At 39.2% G+C, this 19,727-nt stretch overlaps 1 protein-coding gene across 3 annotated transcripts in view; it reads left to right on the top strand.

The window, feature by feature from the left end:
• Positions 1-19,727, top strand: part of Invs (inversin) — a 160,992-nt gene that overhangs the window by 66,748 nt on the left and 74,517 nt on the right. The window contains exon 2 of one of the 3 annotated variants that reach the window (XM_087897128.1): positions 6,077-6,168. The exons of the other annotated variants lie outside the window; for them this stretch is intronic. The gene's annotated coding sequence lies outside the window, so the exon portion shown is untranslated. The remainder of the gene's footprint in view (positions 1-6,076; positions 6,169-19,727) is intronic. 3 annotated transcript variants of the gene reach the window in all.

Below are 19,727 nucleotides of genomic sequence, written 5' to 3'. Positions count from 1 at the left end.
ATTGCCAGGAGTTCCAGGCTAGCCAGTGCGCCACTGTGAATTCCATGGCAACCTGAAAACAAACAAACAAAATCCATAGACCCTGTCACAAGAAAAAGAAGTTTTAATGAAAAAACTAAAATAAAAAATTGAGTAGAGAAGTTTAAAATCAGTTCTTTTAAAAAATCAACTAAATCTGACCTGTTTATTGCTGAGATGAAATATCATGACTAAAACAACTTAGGAAGGAAAGTGTCTGTTTCACCTTGCAGTCTATCATCCAGAGAAATCAGAGCAAGAACTCAAGGCAGGAACTGATGCAGAGGCTATAGAGGAATGCTGCTTACTGGGTTACTCCTCATTGCTGGTGCAGCCTGGTTTCTGGTAGCACCCAGCAACTCCATCCCAGGGGTGGCACTGCTCACAGTGAGCATAGACTTGTCTACAGGCCAGTAGGGTGGGGGCATTTTCTTAATTGAAGCTCTCTTTTCTAAAATGACTCCAGATAGTGTCAAGCTGACATAAATCTAGCCAGCACATGGCCTCCAAAAATTTTGATCCACTTGGTCTGAGGTAGAAAGCAGATATTTATACTTTAAAATATTTCTAGGTAATTTTAATATGTGTATGTTGAAAGTGCTCATATAGGGAATAACTCTAGCAGGGCTAAACCAAGGTTCCTCAACAGCATTTATGTGGGCGAGTGAAGACATTGTAAGCACGAGGGTTATTTTGTCCGTAGGATCAGCCTAGGAGTGTAACTGTCCTGTGGTGGGGTTGTTTAGCTTTAGTGGACACTTCCTGACAGTGTTCTAAAATATTAGTAGCACTTTCCAGTTTGATCAGCAATCTGTGTGCAACCCAGGTGTTCTCTATCTTCAGTAGTATTTGATTTTGTCAGATTTTGAGATTTAACATTTCTTTTGTTTTGATCTGTTTCTGTGTAATAAAATGCTGTTCATGTGTTGATAACCATTAGTCTTATTTTGTGACTTTGTCTGTTTGTAACATTTTCTAATTCTTCAAGTATTTTGTTGATTTTTTTGTTTTGTTTTTGTTGATGTTGTTTTTGAGGCGGTCTTACTATATACTGCTGCCTGGCCTAGAATTTACTATGTAGACCAGGCTGGCCTTGAAGTTAAAGAGGTCCACCTGCCTCTGCTTCCTGGGTGCTGAAATTAAAGTGTTCACCACCATGCCTGGCACCCCAATATTCTTTTTTATGCTGTTGCAGGGGGACACTAAAACAGTTCCAAAATAAGACTTCAAATCACACTGTCTGTGTAAGCAGTTTTCTTTTGTAGTGCAGGGGTTAGAACTCAGGGTCTTACACATCGCTGAGTCTATTCCCTGGCCTAGTGATGTATCTTTTATGGTGAGAAGTGTTGTTGTTGTTTTTATTGTGCCCATTATTAGGTGTGGTAGCATTTGCCTATGATCTCGAAATTTTTTAGGTGCAGGGAGTTTAGCAGTTCAAGGGTAAACTCAGCTGTGTGTGTGTGTGTGTGTGTGTGTGTGTGTGTGTGTGTGTGTAGCAAGTTAGAGGCCAGCATGGACTACATGAGATCCTAACCCCCACCAAAAAAAAAAATAATGCCTGTAGCATGTACAAGGCCTCAGTTTGGTCTTCAGCATTGCAAAAATAATATTGTACCAAAATATGCATAACATAAAATTTACCATTTTAACCATTATAAGGCCAAATTGTAGTGGTTTGAGTACATTCATAATGTTTCACAAACTAGCTTCACTATTCTTTGTGATATTTAATGGTTTAAGTTATAATTGATATGCAATTAATTGCCATGTAAAATTTGACAGACTTTAACATTCTTTCAACCATCATTGAAATAAAAATACTGAGCTTATTCATCATCTTCCAAAGGTTCCTCATGACTATTTTCATTCTCCTCTCCCACCAAAGAGCCTTCTCTAGGCAACTACTGATCTTTCTTTCCCTCCAGAATTGTATTTTCTGAAATGCTGTGCAAATGGAATCATGCTGAACTGTTTTGTTTTGTTTTGTCCAGTTCCTTTCACTTTCTATAATTAATTTGAAATTCTTTCCTGTTAGTAATACTTGGTCAGTAACTTACCCATTATTTCCCATTTGTCTGTTGATGGACATTTGAGTTGTTTTCAGTTGAAGACTGTTATAGAAATGACATGGGCATTCATACATCAATCAGTGTTTGCACTCATTTCTCTCTGGTAAATACTTAGGAGTGGAACGGCTGAATCTTATGTCAAGCATTTAACTTTTAAGAAACTGCCTGTCTATTTCCCAAAGTGACTGCACACTTTCACCTTCCAACCATAGTGAATGAAGAGTTCTAGACCCCTGTATCCTCATAGTCCTTTTCATCTTAGTCATTTTAAATCAAGCCGTTATTCCACTTTGGTGTGCAGTGATTTTAATTCCGCCCTCTGTACAGACTGTGATGGTGCGCCTTCCTCTGTGTGCTTGTCATGTATCTTCATCATGTTTTGTATCATCTGTGGTCCTAAAAACTTGCTAATTTGATTTTATGTTATTTATAGATTCCTTGTGCCTTTTTGTGAATAATCATGCCATGCCCAAATACAAATGAACTCATTTTCTAGTCTTTAAGCCTGCCTTCTGTCTTTTCTAGGCTAAGAACTAACAGATAAAACTTCTGTTCTTAGTTCAAATAGAAATAGCTAAAGTGGGCATCCCTTGCCTTGTTTATGACCTTAGAAGAAAAGCGTTTACTATTTTGACAATGAGTACAAAGTCGTCTTTCAGGAAGGACAGCAAACCTTGGGAGGAGCACTGCTACCTCTCAGGTGTAGTGAGAATTTCTAAGGGAGAAACAAACATTTAAGCTATTTTGTATTTGTGGTCTCCCTAAAGCTGAATCTATGTTACAAGCCAATATAGTAGCTGCAGCAGTTTGATTGCAGTACTATCTTTTAAGATGGTATTCACCAGTTATCTGTTAAAAGATTGCCAGTGAATAATATCTGGCATCACTGTGAAGAATAGTTTAAAGAGAAGAAAGGCTTGAATCAAGAAGACTACTGGGCTACGTCATTTGATTAGTTCATGGATATGGTAGATGGGGTTAAGACAATAGGTAGACATAGGGGTAAGACCCCTCAAAAGAATCAAAGAGACAGAGAGAGAGAGAGAGAGAGAGAGAGAGAGAGAGACCTGTATGCAAAGAAATTTCACCAAAATCCTCACTAATACTTGAACTGAAAATATAGAAACTCCAAGAAAACTTCAAACACCTGAATTTAAAAATATGATTAGTGATTTCAGCCACTGTCCATGACATAGGTATAGAGATTTGAGTTCCACATAGTTGGAGGGCTTGGTGCACAACATAGGCTTCCACAGAAATCAAAGACATAGTTATAAAACTACTGAGTTCCATATAGTTGGCAAGGTTGGTGCACCTCAGGCTTCCACGGAGATGAAGATATAGGTATAGAAACTTGAATTCCATATACTCAGAGGGCTTAGTACACATCTCAGGGTTTCCATGGAAATCAAGACATATACATAGAAACCTGAGTTCCATATAGTTGGAGGGCTTGGTACACACCTCAGGTTTCCATGGAAATCTTATAACTATGCATTGAAATATAGGCCATGGATTAGAAATATGAACCAGGTTCAAGAGATTAATCCAATAGCCAATACTCTCCAAAAGAAGGTAACAAAATCAAGAGTCTCTAACAAGGTATCATCCACAATTATGGGTCCATAATCAAAATTATACATGAAAAGAAACAAAAATAAGACTCAAAGTTAGAGTAAAAACAATTATTACAAATGAATATATGATCTGAATGTTAGCAATATTACAAGGGGCTACACAATGAAAATGCTCAAAGACGCAACAAGAAAGATGGTCAGAATTGCAATTCAGGCAGAGAAAATATAGCAGATTTCTTGTAACTCTCTAGTCAATCAGCCTAACCTAGTTGGTGATTTTCAGGCCACTAAGACCTTGTCTTAAAAGCAGAAATGGATAGTGTCTAAGGAATGACACCTGAGGAATGAACAGGTTGTCCTGTGGTCTGCACACATACCTGAATGCATCTCTCTCTCTCTCTCCCTCTCTCTGTCTGTCTGTCTCAAACACACACACACACACACACACACACACACACACACACACACACGATGAGGGAGGGGGATAAAGAATTAATCTAAGTTCTAGAGTTGGAAAGCACATAGGCAGAAATGTAAAAAATAGCAACATGGCATGAATATAATTTTGATAACATCAATAGGAACAGAGACAATGAAACGAAGTATTTGAGAAAAACAAAACAAATAAACAAAACTCAACTGAAATAGAAACTTTTATACCCAGTGATAATTTCTAAGGGAGAGACAAACATGGAAGAGGATCTCCCTCCCCACAAAGCCCAGATCAGACCTTGCTGGATGTGGATGGTGGAGATACAAAAGACCAGAGCCAGAAATCAGGGACTAGGAAGCAGGAGGCATCCCACCAGGGTAGTAGTGAAACTGCTGGGCATGAGCATCACAGGGTCAGTCTCCTGTGGACCACACCCTGTATCAGAAGCAAGAGCACACCAAGGGGAAAGATCACCTTTTCTGACTGCCCTTACATGCAATGGTGTTGTGTTCTTTGATGCTTTCTTTCTAGTGGGTTTTCAGCATTTGCCTATCATGTTCCTAGAGATGGTCTTAATTATATTAACCATCCCTAGGTATGTTATCCAAAGATTCAAGTTAGGATTGTTTAGAGGAAGACTTATAAGGACTTACTTGCACTCCATGTAAGGAGGGTGGGTGCATAATGAATAGAGTATAAATTACAGGCCAGTGTTAGCTTGCTGAGTGTCTTTTACAAACAGGTCCATCTTGGGTTCAGATGTTTTGTATGTAAGGTCAGTGTGGTGGTACATGCCTTTATCAAGCACTCTAGAGGCAGACACCGGCAGATCTTTGAGTTCAAGGTCAGCCTGGTCTATATATTGAGTATCAGGCGAACCAGATCAACATAGCAAGATCCTGTCTCACAGCAAACAAACAAAAGATGATGGGTGTAATCACCAGGGGATGTTTGTATGAAACACTCCTGCTTCTACTACAACAAATCTCGTATTTTGTGTTTTGACACAATGCAGCTATGGATGTGAGTTGGGCTATAGCTGCACACCTTCCCATTGACATGGGGTCGCTCCTAGTTTCACAGGCACACAATTTCTGCAAGAAGGCTTTTCCTGCCCAAGACACAGGACTCCTCTTTCCTATTTGAACATGCCTAGTGGATGAAGGAACTGACATTTCAAAACTGCTTCAATTGAGAAGGACTGTGAATGGGGAGCTGGGTGTAAAGCATAGGAACTAGAATAAATGAAATTTAAAAGGTGAAAATGGGCTGGTATCTTTTAGAAACCCTGAGGACATTGATCACAGAAAACAATTATAAATTGGAGTTCCTGTTGTATCTATTTCCTTCCCAAGTGTTGCTAATTTTTAATGTCCTCCTGCTTTTTGCTTTCTCTTTCCACATCTCACTGTCTGTCTATCTATACATTAAACCTACCAATGTCCCACAGTACTCCATAGAAACTACATGTACTGGTGGTGTTCAGAATTAAATTTTCTGCACTTTCAAAGCTTAGTTCCTCCCATTGAATATTCCACAGAGAATAGTCAGCAGAGTCACTCGTGAACTTGGCTCTATTACTAAGCAGAATCATTCATAAATTTAGTCTCCTTGGACTAACTGGATTTTATTGTGAGCTATCAGAAATCCTCCCAGATGTGCCTGACTGCACATGGAAGCTCTGAGCTTTACAGCCCTGTTTACTGCCAGCTGATTCTAACCAGAGCAATAGCTCTTCTCCGTGGCAGAGGAGAGTGAAGGGTGTGATGGGGAATTTGAGTAGGTGGGAAGAAGAAAGTAATGTCATGGGCTTGTAGAAGATGGGGGCAAGGCATGGAGTCTGGAAGACAGGTGCGTCTCAGTGGCTGTAGGCCAATCACATCTACAGAACAAAGCATACAGTCTAACATACATTTGGTGTTTAGCATCAATAGCATATGGTAAACCATTACAAAAACATGTTTCTAATTTTGGTAAAGTACGTCAGAAGGAGACATCATTTGAAAGACTGTCCACTTCAGGTATTCCTGTCATCTTGTCTTCCTGGGACATTTGCTGGCAGACTTTCTTGGTGAGTTTCATTTTTTGTTAGTAACTGTGTATAGCCTTAAATAACTTTTACGTTGGATTTTTCTTCAAAGCTTTTTCTCAAACGTATTTTCTCAAATTTATTTTATCCGAGTTAATGAGGCTTAGGATTCAGAAGTGTGTTTCCTAGTAAAATGGAGAAATGAAATTTAAAAGGACCTCAGCCATTATTTAGTGCAGCATTCCCCATCACTTCTCCTTAACATGACATTCCCAGCCTGGGAAGATGGCTCAGTGGGTAAAGCTCTTACCACACAAGCATGAGGGATCAGAGTTCTAACCCCCAGATCCGGTGAAAGCCAGATGGGAGTGCATATCTATGATTCCAGCAGTCCTGCTGGGACATGGGAGATGAAAGCAGAATTCCCAGCAGCATCTAGGCCAGTTAGCTTGTGCACACAATGGAAAACAACAGAGACCCAGTCTTACACAAAATGTAAAGCAGAGACTGCCACCCAAAGCTGCCCTCTGACCTCCACACCACACCAGAGCATTCACACGCTTGAATTCACACACACAAACACATGCGTGTGTGCAAGCACACATGGAAGATCATATTTCTGTGAAATGTGTGAAAAACAAACCCTGTGGTCAAATAATCGTAGGTAATACTGCCTATTTAACCTAGGTAATTCATAGGGCATGTAGAGGCTCTTGAGAAACTTCACACTAAAGAAACCTATTTATTTTTTTCTAATCCATAATTTCTCATAATCCGTTAATCTGAATAGCTTTTTTTTTCCAGCACAAACTAATAGTGTCTAGGCTCTGGTGTTCTGCAGACCACTTGGTAAATACTAGTTTCTGTATTTTAATTAGACTACATCATTTCATAATTGAAGGAGCTGAACCCCAAATTTGTCTTGCTTATCACTTCTAAAGCCAGTGCCTTCCAGAAAGTAGGTACTTATAGCTACTTGGCAATTGAATCATATATCCATGTTTATTATGGAGTTGGGTCCAGGATCCAAGACCATCTCTCTAAACATAATTATACCCGCAACATTTAATGACAATGCAGTTACACTCCTGTTGACCACTAAAATCTGATGGTAGGTGAAGGCATATTTTGTACCTATTTAAAACAACAACAACAACAAAAGGCAAAGTAAAGCCAAAAGTTTAACTTATGTTTTAAACTACAATGTTTTGGGTTGTTTGTCTGTAACAGTGTCAAATGTTGGTATTTTTTTGAGAGTACCTTTGGTTTTAAAAGAACAACCCAAGTCTGTCTGCCGGCATTGGAAGGGGATTTTCTGAAGCTTCTTTTCTATTGTCATGATTCTTGTGAAATTCTTCAATTCATTCTAGTTTGGAAAGCAGTAGATCCTATGTGCTAATCCCAAGGTAACCACAAAAAAGGCTCCCCAACTCTATGCAGGTTTCTCTTGGTTCTGCTATTTTTTGTTTGTTTGTTTTCTAGTGTATTTGGCCTTAAAACCTTCCTTTTTCATCAAATGATGTACTGTATATAAGGAGCAGCTGGGAATTTTAAAGGACTCTATTTTGGCATTTTAAAAAATCATTACCATACTAAGCTAAATTATATTTTGGCATCACCAGAAAAGATCTTGGGATGAAATTCTTGAATTGCACTCGACCTTTCAAGCTGGCAGGGAGCTTAAATTAGATAATGTCACCCACTGACTTACAGCAGACTCTTTCTCTTAGAAATGCTATCATTTGTCCACAAAGACATGGGGACAATAGAAACAGGGTGTGGACTTGGGCAGGGACCCTGTATCTTGTGTTTATCTTCAAAAGTCTGCACAGTACTGCTGAAAACAAACACGCATCACGATGGGTGTGTGGGGAATCACATCGCCGACCTGCGCCTTTATGGACACACTGCTTACTGCCTGATACAACCCAGTATATTGTTCTGTGTTTTTCCAACTGCCTTTGTAAACACAGGAGCCTTAATAGATCATTCTGAAAGAAGCTACCGTCCTGCTGTGTCTGTTGGTAGCCTTCTCTCAGGTTTCTGACATACCCTTAATCTGATGCTCAGCCTTGTCATTTGGATCAATAGCAAACCAGATAAGATGTCTTCTACTTGCAAGACTATAGCTATAAAAGGTATTTGGAAAATAAATTCACTTTTTATGTCCATGCCACAAACCTGAGTAGTACTAATTTGTCATTTGTCTCTCCATCTGTCTGTAAACAGCCGGTTAAATTGGTTATTGATGAGACTAAAGTGAATTATACTTGAAGAAAGTATAATATAGAAATAAAATTTGTAGTAAATATCTTAGATTCCTATGAAAGGGTGACATCTATTGACTTTTGGCTGTAATCTATTTTATCATAATGACCAATTAGTTTTATGTTATTTTATATCCCAAATCACCAGTAACATCTAACTCTAATTATAAACTATACTTTATAAACTCCTTATATGTAATAGTTAACCTCCCTCTATAGCATAACTGATCAGTTTGTAACTCTGTTCATTCTAACTTATGTACCTTGCTCCAGCTCTGTATGGTACACTATGCTACACACTACAGATTTCATATATATGTGTGTGTGTGTGTGTGTGTGTGTGTGGAGAGAGAGAGAGAGAGAGAGAGAGAGAGAGAGAGAGAGAGAGATTAATGAGAGGATAGATTATGGTACAGTTGTAGCATTTTAATGTTGGAAGAGAGCCTAGAAATCACCTACCCCAAGCTTCTCTTTTAACAAGAAACTAAATTGCAGTTTTTAAGACATGGGCAACCAGCTACTCAGAGTCCCACCACACCCTTACATGATATCTTTTCAAGTGAGTCCATAGTTAAATCTTTATGAATTTATGAAGATTCTGTCTCTCATAAAAGGAATACTGAGAATATTAACTAAAGCATGAGTATGAAGCATTTTGAAATTTACATACAGTCTGGAAAGAAACCAGTTTTTCCAAAGCCAGGAGGGAAAGCTCCAGAGGGGAAGCCTTGGCTTCTTGGATTAATGAGACCCAGGCTGGCCACTGTTTCCCTTTTAGTATGTTTCTTTATGTTTCAAATTTTTTAATGAGTCTAATTTTATGATAAAAAAAGTAATTTTTATTTTAACTTTATATTTTGACATAATTTTAGATTTATTGAAAAGCTGTAAAAACTGTTAAGAATTGTAAATTTCCTTCACTTGGTTCCTCCAGTGTGCACATCTTATCATGTGTGCCTCATCTTTATCCCCCCCCCCATGAATGTGAGGATAAGAACATTGTCTTTTCTGGACCATGTGAGTAAAATGCATGGGTAGTTGTGCTTTGCCTCAAATATGCACTGCATATTTCCCTAGAACATTCACATCCTCTTACGTAAGCACACTTGGAATCTCAAAATCATGCTATTAGCATAATTACTATTGTCTATGACAAAATCTTGTTTAGATTTCCCCAGCTGTCTCAATAATGTCATCTATACAAAGAAAGACTCAGGATCAGGTGCTGGAGTCTGTGAAGTCACGTCCTTCTTTATTAATCTACAGTTGTTACTTGGCGGACTAGAGAGAATGACTTAGCCGATAAATGGTAAGGCTCACAACTAAAATACTTGGCCTTTGGTGGATGCATACTTACATAACATAAATTATCTCATATCATAGGCCACTTAAATCATAGACTGTCTTTCATTTTATTTTGTCTACTGTTTCCTCATAAATGATTAAGGCTATACATTTATAGGAAGGATATTAGGTGTGCCTTTTATTTTGCTTTCTTTTGTTTTAGGTTTTTTTTTTTGAGATAGGGTTTCTCGGGTAGCCCTGGTTGTCCTGTAACTTGCTCTGTAGATCAGGCTTGCCTCAAACTCACAGAGATTTACCTGCCTCTGCCTCTCAGGTGCTGGAATTAAAGGTGTGTGCCACTACGCCTGGCATAGAGTGAAAATTTTGTCTATGTATATTTGCCTGTATGTATTTCTGTACGTTATATATGTGCCTAGTTCCTGCAGAGGCCAGAGGAGAGCTTTGAATCCCATAAAGCTGGAGTTACAGACAGTCATGAGCCACCGATTGGGTACTGGGAACAAATCCAAGCTGCCTGTAAGAGCAGCAAGTGCTCTCAACCATGAGCTTTCTCTCCAGTGTCATGTTGTGTTCTTCTCAGGAGTTTATTAACAAGAAGGGGGGAATACCTTCTCCCTGTATTGGAGATGTTCATTTTGAACACTTGGCAACAAATGGCATCTGCTGCACACTGTAATGCCACTATCTTAACAAATTCAAACGTATGTAAATATCTGATCCTTTTTATATTGTCACTGATGTTAGCATCCTTTGACCATCCCACCTGAATCCATTATTGTACAGTTGACACGTGGAAGAAGGTATTTTAAATCACTACTAAAGGTTGAATTTAGCTTGAGGTAGAATAGTTGCCTAGCACACACAAGTCTCTGGATTTGATCCCTAACACCACAAAAACTAATATAAAATAAAATAAAAAAATGCTTGTTCCAGGTATATAGTATAATAAATAGTTTTATTAAAAGCTGAAAAACATCTCTCATTTTAAGGAAACATCTAAAAAGAAATGGAGGTAAGGGCACTAAAATGCTAACAGTTTGTACTAGGTTCTGTGTATTGGAATTATAGGTGATTTTTCCCCATATTTTTACAATTTGAAATGATTTTCCAGTTATTAAGATTTGTGAATGGATATCTGAAATGCCTGTCTATTGCCATTTGGCTCATAAAGGGTTTGAGAGAGACAGGACATAGAACTATGGTGCCCTCTCACTCAGAGCTGCTAGATTAGAGTTGCAGCCAGCAAGACTCCTACCCTGGGATAATTACAGATCGGAACATCTAAAATAGTATCTGATCTGAAAAGATTTCTTCCCACTCCAACCACTAAACTGCACCATTATTCTTTCCAGTTATGTTGCCTCTCTCTCAGTGTCAGAGAGAAAAGGCTGGGTGTGGTAGTTGACATATGAGGGACAGTACGGAATTCAGAGGGTTTTGTAGATAGAGGGACGTGGTGACACATTTTCCATTGTGTCAAAAATAGATTCTTTCTCACATAATATATGCCCATCATGGTTTCCCTTTCCTCCACTCTTCCCAGGTCCTCCCTACCTCCACTCCCACCCACACTCCCTCTGTCTCCCACCAGAAAGCAAACAAGCCTCCTTGGACTAATAAAATACAATAAATAAGAAAATCCAAAAACAAACACATTGGAACTGGACAGAACACACAGAAGGAAATGAGGTCCAAGAAGAGACTCAAGAAACAGAGACCTACTGTTTTGCATATTTAGGAATCCCATAAAAACACTAAACTGGAAGCCATAATATATACACAAAGTACCTTTAAGGTAAAAAGAAGAAAAAATTATATAGATAAAATAGAAATAAGAAGAAAAAATTAAAAAGAAAAAGAGCCCTGACATGGCATTATGAGACAGACAGGGTACCTCCAAAAATACCATTGGGTGTTGTGTGATGTTTTACTCTTTCGGCTTTTTGAGGGGCCCACCACCCAGCTCCCAAATAAATCTCACACAGAGGCTTAGTCTTAGTTATGAATGCCCGGCCTTAGCTTGACTTGTTTCTAGCCAACTTTTCTTATCTTATGTTATCCCAACTTCCTTTTCCCTCTGGGCTTTTATCTTTCTTACTTCTGTATATTTTTCTTTCCCTCTTACTCCGTGACTGTCAGGGAGGCAGACCTCTGATGTCCTCCTCTCCTTGTTCCCTTGCTCCTCTTTATTTAACTCTCTGCCTGCCAGCGCCGCCTATCCTTGCTCCTCACTATTGGCCATTCATCTCCTTATTAAGACCATCATAGAAGTTAACTCCATTCGGGAAATAACCAGGCTAGCTAAAAGATAAACAATTATATTATTTATTATAATGGGAAAAACTCACAAAACAGGAACAAGAAGTCCAAGCTCAACTGTGCGGTGAGGGAACCACAGAGAGAGCACCTGGGTTTTTCTCCAGATCCCAGAAAGCCACATCCTAACTTGGTCCCACCTCTTAAAGACAATTGGTTAACAAGGCTTCCCCATCAATCAAGTGTTTTAGACAAAGAATCACAGCTTTGCAGTTAATCAAACACAGCATGAACAAAAGTAACCCATCTGAAAATAATATTCTAATAATTGAGTTCATTTTCTGTTGACCATCTGCTGCTGGATATGCAGCCCAACCCTTAAGAATAGTTTGTTTCCCCAGTGAGATTCCCTTGGAGGAAGCTAGAGTTTCCTTTGCAAGTGGTTAACAGTTGGAGATAGCCTCTGGGTAGGACATATGTCCACTTTCCTTTTAGCTCTAGAATCATAACAGGTGCAGACCCATGTAGGCCCTGTGCATGCTGCCTCAGTTTTTGTGAGGTCATATGTGCATTGATCATGTTGATTTAAAGGGTCTTGTTTTCTGCTTTCTCTTCTGTAAGGTTCCCTGAGTCCTGAGGGGAGGGATTTGATGGAAACATCCAGTTTAGGGCTAAGTGTTTTAAGGTCTTTCACTCTTTGCATAATATCTAGCTGTGGGTCTCCGTATTTCTTGCCCATTTGCTCCAAGAGGAAGCTTCTCTGATGATGGCTGTGCAGGGTATTGGTCTATGAATACAGATAACCGAATGTCATTACGAGTCATTTTCTTGCTACATTTTTTCCTTTTAGAATAATAGTGGATTTTCATGTGATATCCTTGTCCCCTCTGGCTCCTACAATCCTTCCTCCATCTCTTCATCAAGATTCCCCAAGTTTAGCCTTATGTTAGTCTGTGGGGCTCTGCATCTGTTTCCATCAGTTGTTGGATGAGGGCTTGCTGATGACAATTGGGGTAGACAGCAATCTGATCATAGGAGATAGCCACTATTGCTAGGAGTCTTAGCTGGGTTATCCTTGTATATTTGTAGGAGTTTCCCTTGCATGTAGGAGTCCTGAAATGCACCCCCTTCCAGTCATCTCTTTCAGTACTCTTCCCCGACCCAGTCCCTCCTGTTTCCATCTTCACCTGCTCCCAGTCCACCAACTAGATCTCTTCTATTTCCAGGGAGATCCATGTGTGCCCTCTTGGGCCTGCCTTGTTACCTAGCTGTAGTTGGGTTTTTTTGTTGTTTGTTTGGTTTTTGTTTTGTTTTGTTTTATTCTTTGGGGGCCCACCACCCAGTTCCCAAATAAATACACGGAAACTTATTCTTACTTATGAATGCCCAGCCTTAGCTGGGCTTGTTTTTAGCCTGATTTTCTAACTTAAATTATCCCATTTCTCTTTAACTGTATTTTGCCTCTGAGCTTTTTACCTTTCTTAGTCTATATATCTTTCTTTACTTCTTACTCTTTGGCTAGCTGTGTGGCTGTGTGGCTGGCCCTTGACTTCCTCCTCTCCTCCTTTTCTTGTTCCTCCCTCTTCTCTCTAGATTTTTCCTCCTATTTATCCTCTCTGCCTGACAGCCCCACCTATCTCACTCTTCTGTCTAACTATTGGCCATTTAGCTCTTTAATAGACCAATCAGTTGTTTTAGACAGGCAAAGTAACACAGCTTCACAGAATTAAACAAATGTAACATAAAAGCATCCAACACATCTTTGCATCATTAAACAAATATTTCACAGCATAGATGAATGTAACTCATATTAAACTGATATTCCACAACACCTAACCTCACTGGGTTTGTAGATTATAGCATGGTTATGCTTTGTGTGAGTATATACCATGTTTGTCTTTCTGAATCTGAGTTACCTCACTCAGGATAGTTTTTTTTTTCCAGTTCTATCAATTTGCCTTCAGATTTCCTAAGCCAATCATTTGTTTTTAACATCTGAATAATATTCCATTGTGTAAATGTACCACACTGTATTTATTCTTCTGTTGAGGGGCATCTAGGTTGCTTCCAGGTTCTGGCTATTATGAATAAAGCTGCTATGAACATATTTGAGCAATTGTCCTTGTGGTATGATTGAGCATCCTTTGGGCATATGCCCAAAAATGAAAGCATCTTCAACAAATGTTGCTGGAATAACTGGATGTCAGCATGTAGAAAAATACAAATAGATGCATATCTGTCACCCTGTACAAAACTCAAGTTCAAGTGGATCAAAGACCTCAACATTAATCCAGTCACACTGAACCTGATAGAAGAGAAAGTGGGAAATAGCCTTGAACACATGAGCACAGGAGACAACTTCCTGAACAGAACACCTGTAACACAGGCACTAAGATTGACAATTAATAAATGGGACCTCACAAAACTGAAAACCTTTCATAAACTACCTTTATCATGTTGAGGTATGTCCCTTGTATCCCTAATCTCGTTGGGACTTATCATGAAGGGGTATTTGATTTTGTCGAAGGCTTTTTCTATATCTAATGAGATGATCGTGTGGTTTATGTCTTTTAGTTTGTTTATATGGTAGGTAATATTTATTGATTTACATCTGTTGCAGCATCCCTGCATCTCTGGGATGAAGCCTACTTGATTATGGTAGCAGTACTTTTTGATATGTTCTTGGATTTTGTTTGCAAGCATTTTATTGGCTATTTTTGCATTTATGTTCATAAGGAAAACTGAGCAGTAATTCTTCAGTAATTCTTTTTCTTTTGGGGTCTTTATGTGGTTTGGGTGTCAAGGTAACTATGGCCTCATAAAACAAATTTGGCAATATTCATTTTCTTTCTGTCTTGTGGACTAATTAGAGGACTGTTGGCGTTAAGTCTTCAAAAGTCTGGAAGAATTCTGGGCTTTTGAGGGGAGTTGGTGTGAGACTTTCAATGACTGCTATTTCACTGAGGTTATAGGTCTGTGTAAATTGCTTATCTGATCTTGATTTAACTTTGGTAACTGATACCTATCAAGAAAATTATACATTTCCTTTTGAGTTTCCAATTTAGTGAGTACCAGTTTTTAAAGTATGTCCTTATGATTTGTCCTTATGTCTGGATTTCCTTGGATATGTTATGTCCTCCTTTTCATTTTTTAACCTTGTTAATTTATATATTTTCTCTTTGTCTTTTAGTTAATTTGGATAAGGGCTTGTCACTCTTCTTTGAGTCTTTGTATTGTTCTTTTGGGTTTTATTCTATCGATCACAGCAATAAGATTGATTTTTTTCTTGTCATCTTCTTTTGGGTCTGATATTTTTAAGATTTTATCTATTTATTATATATACAGTGTTCTGCCTACATATATGCCTTAATGCCAGAAGAGGGCAGCAGATATCATTATATCTGCTGAGAACTGAACTTAGGACCTCTGGAAGAGCAGCCAGTGCTCTTAACCTGTGAGCCGTCTTTCCAGCCTGTGATTTCTTCTTTTTGCTCTAGAGCTTCCAGGTGTGCTGTTAAGTTACTAGAAGGAGAGTTCTCTCTCTCTCTCTCTCTCTCTCTCTCTCTCTCTCTCTCTCTGTGTGTGTGTGTGTGTGTGTGTGTGTGTGTGTGTGTGTGTTTCTCTCTCTCATGTAGACAATGCTATGAACTTGCGCCTTAGAATCACCTTCTATGTGTCCTATAAGTTTGAGTGTATTGTGTATTCATTTTCATTCGATTCAAGAGAGTCTTTGATTTCTTTCTTAATTTCTGTCTTGACCCTTTTTTCACTCAGTAGTGAGTTGTTCAGTTTCTAAGAGTTTGTAAGCTTTCTGTTGTCTCTGTTGTTGTTGATATCCAGTTTTAATCCGTGGTGGTCAGATAGAATGCAGGGTGTTATTTCCATTTTCTTGTATCTGTTGAGACTTGCATTGTGTCTGAGCATGTTGTCGATTTCTAGGAAAGTTCTATAAGTTTCTGAGAAGAAAATATATTCTTTTGTGTTTGGGTAAACTGTTCTGTAAATATCTGTTAAATCCATTTTGTTTATAACTTCTGTTAGCTCCAGCATTTCTTTATTCAGTTTTTGTCTGGATGACCTGTCTGTTGTGTGTGCGGGTCAATCTGTGGTTTAGGCTGTTGCTGGATTTCTTTTATGAACTTTGGTGCCCTTGTGTTTGGTGCAGTGATGTTAGGAATTGCAATGCTCTCTTGGTGGGATTTTCCTTTGATGAATATGTATTGTCCTTTCCTATCTCTTCTGATTAGTTTTGGTTTGAAATCTAGTCAGATATTAAAATGACTATACCATCTTCTTGCTTCATAGGCCCATTTGCTTAGAATATCTTTTTCCATCCTTTTGCCCTGAAGTGATGTCTATCCTTGGTGTGTTAAGGTGTACTTCTTGGATGCAGCAGAAGGATGGATCCTGTTTTGTTTGCTTGTTTGTTTTTGTTCATCCTGTTAGTCTATGTCTTTTTATTGGGGTATTTGAGACCAGTGATATTGAGAGGTGTCTATAAGCAGTATTTATCAATTTCTGTTATTTTGTTGTGGTAGTATGTGTGTCCTTTCCCTCATTCAGTTGACCTGAAATTGTTTATTTCTTGTCTTTCCTTGGCTTTGCTTAACATCTTTAGGTTGGAGTTTTCCTTCTGTACTGGTCGATAGATACTGCTTAAATTTAGTCTTATTATGGAATGTCATATTTTTTAAATAATTTATTTTATTTTATGTACATTGGTATTTGCCTGCATGTATGCCTATGAGAATGTTGGATCCCCCGAAACAGGAGTTATAGATAGTTGTGAGCTGCCATGTGGGTACTGGGAGTTGAACTCAGGTCCTCTGGAAGAACAGCCAGTGCTCTTAACTCCTGAACTATATCTCCAGCCCAGAATGTCATATTTTCTCCATCTATTGTAATTGAGAGTTTTGCTGGGAATAGTAGTCTGGGCTGGCATCTGTGGTCTCTTAGAGTCTGTAGAACAATTGTCCAGGCCCTTCTGTCTTTTAGAGTCTCCATTGAGAACTCAGATGTTATTCTAACATGTCTGCCTTTACATGTTGCCTGTTCTTTTCTCCTTGCAGCTTATAGTATTTTTTTTCTTGGTTTTTGTGCTTCGGTATTTTGATTATTATCTGCCAAGGGGACTTGTTTTCTGAACTAGTCTATTTGGTGTTCTTGTACCTTGTACCTTGATAGGCATCTCCTTTAGGTTAGGAGAATTTTCTCCCATGATTTTGTTAAAAATATTTTCTGTGCCTTTGATCTGGGATTCTTCTCCTTCTGCTATTTCTGTTATTCTTAGATTTAGACTTTTCATAGTGTCCCAGATTTTCTGAATGTTTTGTGCCATGATTTTTTTTAGAATCAACATTTTATTTGACTGAGGTATCCATTTCTTTTTTCATGTCTTCCATGCCTGAGATTCTCACTTCCATTTCTTGTATTCTGCTGGTAAAACTTGCCTCTGAGGTTTCTGTTAAAGTTCCTAAATTTTTCATTTCCAAATTTCTCTCGGTTTGGGTTTTCTTTATTGATTCTATGTCTACTTTCAGGTCTTAAAATGTCTTATTAATTTCCTTTCACTGGTTCTGTTTTCATAGATTTCTTTAAGGAATTTATTCCTTTCTTCTTTAAGACCTCATATCATATTCATAAAGGCTGTTTTATGATCTTTGTCTTGTGCTTCAGCTATGTTGGATTTCTCAGGGTATACTCTAGGAGAATTGCTAGGCTCTAGTGGAGACATATTTATGCTGGCATAGAAGCATCTGAGTTTAGGAAGATTGTAATTCTAGGTGCTGATAACTGGTCTTGTCTTTGTTGGGTGTTTCCTCTCCACCCACTTGGTTTCTGTTACCCTCTCTGGTTCTTAGGAGAATGTGGTGGCTGTGTGTTGCCTTGTAGGAAATTCTTCTGGGTTCAAGAACTCCCCGGTAAAAACATGTTCCTAGGTGTTGGGAGCTGCCACTTACAAATGGGGATGGGCTGGTTGTGGTGGGGGGTCGTTGAGGAAATTCACAGGAGGTAGGAAAGCAGGCTGTTCCAGAAGGATCTGTTTAGTCCCCTGGGAATGTGAGGAGAGGCCACAACAGGTAGTCTACAGAGCTGGAGGTGAGACCGAAGGGTTGAATATGGAGGAGAGGAGGAAGGGTGAGATCTGAAACTCACCCACCTACTTAGCTGGCCTGCTTACTTCTCTGTCATGCTTGGCTGGCAGTTTCCCAGAGAAAACCTGCTGTATGTGGGAGCTGGGATAACAGGATGAATGGGGAGAGGGGAGCTGCAGCAGGGTCTGCTGAAGACCTGGGGAAGAGACTGTGCAGTTGGGGTTGGAGGAGCTAAGGGAGAGATGAGGATCTGCAGTTAGCCAGGCTGCTTTCCTCATGACAAGGGACCCAGGAAACTGATGGCAAGAAAAGTAAGCAGGCATTGATGGTAAGCAGCAGGAATGCTGGGCTCCAAGTTTAGACTTTTTCTCTGAGTCTTCTCTAGCAGTATTGAAGAATTTAAGGGAGAAAGTGACATTAGAGTGAGTCTCAGCCAGGTCACCCTCACACTCAAAGGTACCACCTAGGTTTCTCTGAGTTCATTCTGCACATGACAGATGAGGGTTGATTATCATGTAAAGCTCACCCAGCTTCCTTTGCTTTGGCAGTTTGAATGGTTCTAAGAGGCAGAAGATCCATGCTTTCCAGCTTCTTTAAAATTCAGTATGTGTGGTGGCTTGGGAGATTGCTCATGGAGTAAAGGTACTGTCTGCACAAACGCACGGACTCAAGGTTGAATCCCCAGAACCCACGTTTTGCTGTTGTTGTTTGTTTTTCTTTTCAAAAAAGGCCTGGCACGCATGTGGGTGGATGTGCCTGAAACCCCAGCATTTGGTGGGTAGGAGCCAGCCTAGTCAAAACTACAAATTTCAGGTTCTGTGAGAGACCCTGTTTGAAGGGAATAAGGCAGAGAGCAATTTGAAAATAAGCCTAATGTCTTCCTCTGTCTTCCACATGCCTATGTGTGGGCTCATGTACCTGCACACTCTTATGCTTACAACATACACACATACAAACAAAACAAAACCCTTAGTGTTTATAGTTTCACTTCCTTAACAATCACTCAATATTATTTTCCCTTACCCCGAGAGCATAGTTTCTAGTCTGTATTTCTTTTCCTGGTGTATCTATAATTCATCCCAGCATACTGATGTCCAACCTTAGGGTGATCTAGAGATGCTATTTCATAAAGATAATTCAGTCAGCGTACACACTAACTACTTAAAGCTTTCCTTCTAATGACTCCCTGTCCCTATTCACAGTGTCGTTCCATATCCATCTTTCTTTTTATTTTACATGGCTTAGGATGCAGCTCAGGCATTGCTTTCCCTAAGAAGCTTTGCTGACGCCTCAGTGATGCACAGGAGCCCTCCAAAGAGTTATTGCTGTCAGAGGACTGATGCCATTGTACTATAGTAAAGAATAACATTTACATATGGACAAACCTTATCTCCTGTGCCAATGTGAAAGGTACATGTGGTAAGCACATAACAAGAGCTGTAATGTGCCTACCCTGTTGATGTTCTGAAGCCAACATAGAAAAGCCCAGCCATCCAGTCAGTAGTAAATGGACTAATCAAGTGAATAGACAGCTCTCAGAAGAAATACAAGTGGAGGCTTGAGAATTGGTTCAGTGGGTAAGAGCTCAAGCAGCTCTCATAGAAGATGGGAGTTTGGTTCCCAGCACATATAAACTCAAAACCGCCTGTAGCTGCAGGGATCCAATGTGCTCTCTTCT

Source organism: Myodes glareolus, chromosome 16 (assembly GCF_982192425.1).
Source record: "Myodes glareolus chromosome 16, mMyoGla1.1, whole genome shotgun sequence".
In the NCBI taxonomy this organism is placed as follows: Eukaryota; Metazoa; Chordata; class Mammalia; order Rodentia; family Cricetidae; genus Myodes; species Myodes glareolus.
The sequence above is the reverse complement of the archived record's forward strand: the minus strand, read 5'-3'. Positions and strand labels throughout refer to the sequence as shown.